We start from the raw sequence: 7,099 nt of genomic DNA, 5'->3' as shown, positions 1-7,099 counted from the left end.
AAATGAGAAAAAACTGAAACAAAAAAGTTATTGTTGAATTACATAAGACTTATTGTGTACATTCAAAGTCAACAATTAATACTTTTTGTGCGAAAATAATACTGCTTCACCTTGTCCAAACAGTTATCAATCTCCTACAGATTCTAATTTAAATAAAAAAAAGTGAAATTAGTTCACTGTCTTGCTTTTCATTTTTCATATGTAAGCTAAAACACATTATTTAGTTTGTTTACAAAGTAGTGCATAACAAAAGATACGGTGGTCAAGGAATGCCATATTCCAAAACTAAAAGAGTATATTCCCCTTATTACATTAAACATTTATCGTTACAGAAGTCGAGTGGCTTACAATAAGGGCCTAGAAATGTTGCCATTATTAATTTTCAACTTGGTATTCATGAACTACAGTGCACTTAAATATCAAAACACATTCAACAAACTTTTGAAAATGTATTGTCTTAAAAATCCTTAAAATAAGGTATGAAATTTGGTTGAGAGGTCCAATCAATGTGTATATGTGCAAAAGTAACATTCTAATCTTGTTCACAAAACTTACTAATACACAGCTGGAATGTCAATGATCAAAATTGGAGGAATATACAGTTATCCTCACTTTAATGTCATTTATAATTTGTCCTTGAATTCTCCACCATACTTTTCATAACTCTGTTTGCACGAGTTGCACGAGAATGCTGTCATTCACGTAAAAAAACGGGGTCAGATAAGTTGTAAATGCAATATCATCTAAACGTAATTAATGGATTATGCAGTTCAAGATAAACTTTATCTCATAACGTAATGAACAAGTATAATGTTGTAACAACAACTATACTTACACTGATGTAAGTAGCAGTCGGTTTATAAGTGACTTTATTGATTCATTTTGTGTTTTGTTATTGTTGTCAAAAAGTATAACGGAAAAGCCTCACAACTGAAGCGTAAACCAGTTTGATGCGCAAAGTAGTCCACTGTAGGTAATATTTTTTGATAAATGTCCACAGAAATTAATAATTTTCTAATATTAAAGACGAATATCTGAATAGGATTCATTATTTGATAAGAAATTGTAATCATCGACATGTTTTTTTAAAAATCATACACGTGCTGACACCTAAGTTGTCTCCCGTTGTTTATTAGGGTTACCTTTCGTCCGGCGCAGTAATACTTTTTGTAGTGAATCGCCAAGAATTCGTGGGAAAATTAAAAAACATGTAAATAAACTAAAAATAACCACCTTTTCAAGATGAATTTCAAGTGATCGACATTATGTATTTAACCCGCCTGACCTGTGTAGCATCTTAGATATCTGTTCTAAGGTATTCATTGTGTAGAATGTCATGTTATGCCCTTGCAATGCTAATCCCACTCTGATTTTTTTGTTTACATTTTTTATCAATGAGAAATATGGCGTCCATCCCGAGCTGAAATGACGTGGCGTTAAATTTTTACATGTTTAAGCAAACCTGGTGTGTTAGAAAGAAAATTTCATCCCTTCAACATTATTTGTAACACTGTTATTGTAAAAAACCTGTTTTTTCCTTATACAAATGCTTAATATTTTGTGTTGAATGTACTTTCACAAAGACCTCCGTTTTCCTATTACATTCATAGTACCACATCCTTATCCACAAAGTACTGAATATTACAGGTGTCCATCAGTATTATATCAGTTTAGGAATATGTTTTTTATCTTCCCACCATCGATTTCTTGAATATGCACCCCTTCCTCATTTCTGTATGAACTGTGAATGTAGCAATATGCGTCCCCTTAATATAGGTACCATTGTCCGGCTTTTGTTATTCCATGTAAATAGTACTCGTTCGGCATTGCATCCATAAGGAGGAGTAGATTTTAGTATGCTGACTGTCACAACTGGACTGTCACTTAAGATTTTTAACACTAACAATTCCAAGTGTTTTTGCAGACATGATAAAGTAATGATACTTGGTAATGTTCTTTGAACATGTTGAAGGTTTAAAACAATGTGATAAGAAATTTCTCCACTGGTAGAATGTGACAGGTTTTGAATCATTGTTGACCAGTGTGCAATGTTTATGACCTTCAATGACTGATCCACTGTCTGCAATATCATGTAAGGTCTAAGCATTCACCCTCCTTCATCAATTCTCTCAAAATCCAAAGTGCCACTTAGGGTCAAGTTTAGTATGGCCTGCTATCATTTTTGAAAATTCAACCAACTGAACTGTGATATCCTGTAACAAGTTAAACATGAAATATTTCATTTTAAATAATTAACCAGGGTGCCTCTATTTTTCCTGTTTAATAAATAAAACTAGAGATATCTGTAATTGATAAAAGATAATTCTTACAACCAATGATCAACAAATTGACAAATAGACTGACAACAGGGTGTTTCCAGTATATAAAATGCACATTGTTTGCAGATTTGGATAACTGCAAAAAGGATATTCTACAAACACATTTATTGCTATCCTTATGTTAACCATTGTTATATACCTGCTAAATTTGTATTTGTAAAATGGACTACCCCATCTTTTAATAGACGGTACCATTTAATGTTTATAGGGGGTTCTCATAGAAAATTTACTGACTGAATATTAAACAGTGCAGCTCATGATCAGACTGTACAGATGTACAGGCTGACCTTGATCTGCACTGGTCCAAAAGTTAAAATTATACACCATTTTAACAACTATCAATGATATGAAAAATATAATGGTTGTTACCTAGTAAATTCTCCACAGACAATACCACAGCAAGTTATTGTATCTATTCTGGCCAGCAGCATTGTCCAAATGGAACACCAATACAGGTAGTGGTGTACCATGCTCACAAGTTGTCTTCCCCTTTACCAACCGAGTTGCTTTCATCAACAAGATAAAACACTTGTTTTCCTAAAAATAGATTAAGTCTTTAGTAATAGTATCTGTTATCTTCATGTATCTGCATATATCAGAAATCTTAAAAGTCTTCATTCTAATCCATATTTCTTGTACAATAAAACTGATAAAAGTTTCAATCTATCACCTCACAATTTCTAAGTCAGGAGTGGGTTCATTAATTTTAAAAAATAATCACATTACAATCATTTTTAGAATTAAATTACAATAAGTGAATTTATTTCAAGTAATTAATTAAAACTCGTATTCTTTAGAAAAATGTTTAGCTTAATGAGATATAATCATACAACATATACATATATACATGTACAGTGTTAAGCATTCTAATTGTCTATGTACTAATACAAGACTGGAGTGCCACAGACTTTTGTAGCCAGTGTTCTTATCCAATGTAATTAAGACTTTTTTACTAACTAATCCTTTTCAAAATCTAATTCTCTTTCAAGTACTTCATGTTTTGTCAATTCAGGCCATTCATTAGTCATTTATACTGTAGATCTACATGTACATACATTGTACAAATCACAAAGTGTAGAAGTAGACTTAAGTCAAACACATTTTGCATTAGCTCCAACAAAACCTACACTGAAGTACATGTATTAATAAATAATCTATTATTATATTAAAATTATAATCATGATAATAAGAGCCACTGGCTGCATGTTACTTATACCTGATCCCTTACAACACATCCCAAATATGTTACATTTACTTGGGGTCTTAAAGTAAACTGGACAAACTTCCTGGCTGTAGCTGGGTATATGAACATGTTGAGCATAGTCCAAGCTGTAGTGGAATGAACCATGTAAGAAACAAGCTATATTATCTGAAAGAAGATACACTTAAAATCAATCTGAATATCAAATTAATTTATAATGTGAAAGGTTTCATTAATATACCACAGAATACTTTTAAAGTTATCACAGTAAGAATCCATTGTTTAATAAAAGATCTTATTTTTCACTCAGCAAGGCTCAAACATGCAAAAATAAAAAGATTTTCTAAATTCCCACTATCAATATTGGGGCCTCCAATCATCCTGTCACAAAACGTTTTGAATCAGCAATACTGGCAAGCCAAGAGAGTAGTCACCAGACAGAAATTGCATGACTAATATAAAGATATCCACAACAAAAAACAGTTACCAGTTTATAGGTTTAACCAAAGAGCTATAAAAATAAATTTATACTCTTTGGTTTACATGATTTAGGCCTCTTCATGGTGTACTACAATGGAACTTATACGCCCGCCTCTTAACGAATCAATGACTATGCGTCTACACACAATTGCCGACCACGGCCGCCCTCTTAAGAATCATGGATATGCTCTTAAAAACTCCTGTTACCAGTGTTAGATCTATCCGATACTTCCAATATAACCATTGGGATGCCAACACTTACGAAATACTGATGACTTACTTAAAACTGAGTGTCTTCGATCCCAGTAAACATGGCTGGCGGTTACGCAAATGAATGCGTTACAAATGGCGAATATGGTAGTAAGGGACATAACAAAAACACTTTCTTCACGGTTTCACGGAAAATGTCGAATATTCATGAGAGTAGCGCCGCCTGGCGCCATTTCGCGACTTTATATTATGCTTTCGTCGTTATCCTTGATGCTTGCTGCTTCTTCCATTCGATAACCTGCTACACGATATATTTCGTTTAGACCGATGTAGATTTAATGGTGGCAGTGAATATCATCAATAAATTTGAAATTTTTCATTATGATCAACTGAGCCAATGCACTTACGAAAATGCATCAAGAATAAGAACACACAAACATGTTAAGAATGACAAGTAAACAAGAAATACAGCATAATCACTTTCTCAATTACATTCAAGAATAAGTCACTTACACAAAATAACAAATCATTTACATGCAATAACAAGTGATTTACACCAATGGATAAGTCATTAACACACAATAATAAGTAATTAACATGCAATAATAAGTCATTTACATGCAAGGATTAAATGCCCTTCCATATTTATGCAAGTACATCTATTTTGACCGTATCACAGAGTTTTAGATATACATATGGGGGCCGTCTTATCAAAATCGTAACTTTACGAGAAACTTGCGAGGTCCATTTCTCGTAAGTTCCGATTTACGAGAATATTTATGATTCTCGCAAACCGTCTTATCAACGTCCTCGTAAGTCCGCATATCGCAATCCTCGTAACTTTCTCGTAACTTTCTCGTAACTGGTTAAACACAGTGACGCAGTCTACATTTTTTTAACGTCGTGTAAATAAAATGGGCACTTGCTTAGTAACAAAACAACCGGCATAATCTAAACATAAACATGTAATGAAATTTATGAGTCTTATTTAATAAGCATATTTTATAAAAGTTTTCTTCGGCGGAGAGATAAATGTTTAAAATAAATGTGTTCCAAAACAAAAACAAAAATTTTCGCACCGGAAAACTAGTTAGTTGAGATGATGTTCAAGTGTTCATATTTCGTCTGTTTGAATTCGGACTGGTAAAAAAGCAATTTTTATGCGTACATCATATTCAGAAGATCTGACGTTGTGTAAAATGAACAAAGCACAGGGTGTAGTTCTCACCTGGGATAAACATGTCAATTTTTTTCAAAACTAGTAGGAAGTAATTGTACGGATGTGTAGCCTATATTGATCGTCGATGTGTTTTCTGATCGTCCGAGAATTGGTTTATCGTGCGCAAATGATAAAGCATGTTTCATTTTTAAATGATCTGATAATATTTAAAGTAGATGATTGATCCTATAATAGAAATTTACAAACAATTCAAAAAATCGTGATTTGTGCGAGTCTGAATTGTGCGTTGGTGTATAATCTGAAATACATTTTCATCTTAATCACAGCCATTTGTATATAATCGTGTAACCACAAGGCATTAAGTCATCTTTTTATCAAACAAACTATAATAATTTCATAGCCTTTATTTTACTAATGTCATAGCAATTCCCGGCGTCGGTTCGTTACTCTCTTTCTTATTCCGTAATATAAAAAGGCCTAACATAAACATGACATAGGCCTAATACAAAATTGCACAAACAATAACTCACGCATTGTGTAAAGAAATACAATATCAACAATATATCTAAATATATTTTACCACAACTGAAGTGAATTAAATAATTCAAAATGATTTGAATTTGAAGTAGGCCTAATAGTATATGTAAGATTTACCATCTTACAATTAGGGGTAGAAATAAAATCTGGAAATTAGATCCCTGGAAAGTAGATCGTAGGAGTAGAAAGACTGTTCTGAGGGCCGAAGGAATTCGGCGGTGAAAAGTGCAAAGGGATTTAAAAAAAAAAACAACAGACCAATGTATTTCTTTCTCTCATTCAATCTCTCATTCAGACACGACGATTGGACATATTAAAAAGAAAACAAACAAACATGACAAGTGTGCACAAAGACTGCATGGACAAACACAAGGATGAATTGCCTCTGGAACCTACGTTAATATCTGTGATATTATGTACATTACCGTGGATCCCCGATTCAATAAAATAGCAGACGATACAAACATAACCCTCGGGAACCTCCGTTAATATTCGTGATATAACGTACATTACCGAGGATCCCCGATTCAATGAAAACGAAAGAATAGGCGAGCGGATCAGGCGACGCTCAAACCCCTAAAGCTTACTGGGTATCGTTTTGAAATGTTAAAATAAAGATATAAGTCATCAGTTACGATATTTTGGTTTACTCCGAGCTACAGTAAAATGCCAATGTTTGTATTGTGAATTTGGATGACGAAAACGGCCATGTATTATGAAAATTTAAAATCATCACCAAATTTCTTTCTTAATTTTTTACGGGAATGATACCTCCAGATCTTTCTAGAAAACTCACTACTCTCACTCAAAATCTTGGGGCCATCATTACCATCACCCGCCTTATACTTCCTTTACATACGTGTATTCCCTAACTAAATCTCAGTTTTTCAACGGTCTAATTCCGGAAACGCGCCTTTTGTGAAAATTAACTTTCATTTCCAAGTAATAATGTTTATTTCAGACAGAACTGTTATGTGAAAATGATACAAAACAAGACATTTAAAACTGACTGCTGAACTGAGACCTATGCATGTATATCATTGAAGACTTTATATAAAATTTATATATGTGCCATGAAAGAATGTATAAAAGTATGGTTCCTTGTTACGGTCTGAGTATAGTATTCTGGATATTAATAAGTGTCACGCAGAC

The 7,099-nt window shown here is 33.1% G+C and overlaps 1 long non-coding RNA gene across 1 annotated transcript; it reads right to left on the bottom strand.

Moving 5' to 3' along the window:
- Positions 1–200: 200 nt before the first annotated feature.
- On the bottom strand, positions 201–3,989 carry LOC128549014 (uncharacterized). The gene is made up of 3 exons (XR_008367416.1): positions 3,556–3,989; positions 2,709–2,876; positions 201–2,213 (listed from the first exon to the last, which is right to left on the bottom strand). It is a non-coding gene; the product is annotated as an uncharacterized LOC128549014 (long non-coding RNA).
- Positions 3,990–7,099: the final 3,110 nt, after the last annotated feature.

The sequence above is a fragment of the Mercenaria mercenaria genome, chromosome 15 (assembly GCF_021730395.1).
Source record: "Mercenaria mercenaria strain notata chromosome 15, MADL_Memer_1, whole genome shotgun sequence".
In the NCBI taxonomy this organism is placed as follows: domain Eukaryota; kingdom Metazoa; phylum Mollusca; class Bivalvia; order Venerida; family Veneridae; genus Mercenaria; species Mercenaria mercenaria.
The sequence above is the reverse complement of the archived record's forward strand: the minus strand, read 5'-3'. Positions and strand labels throughout refer to the sequence as shown.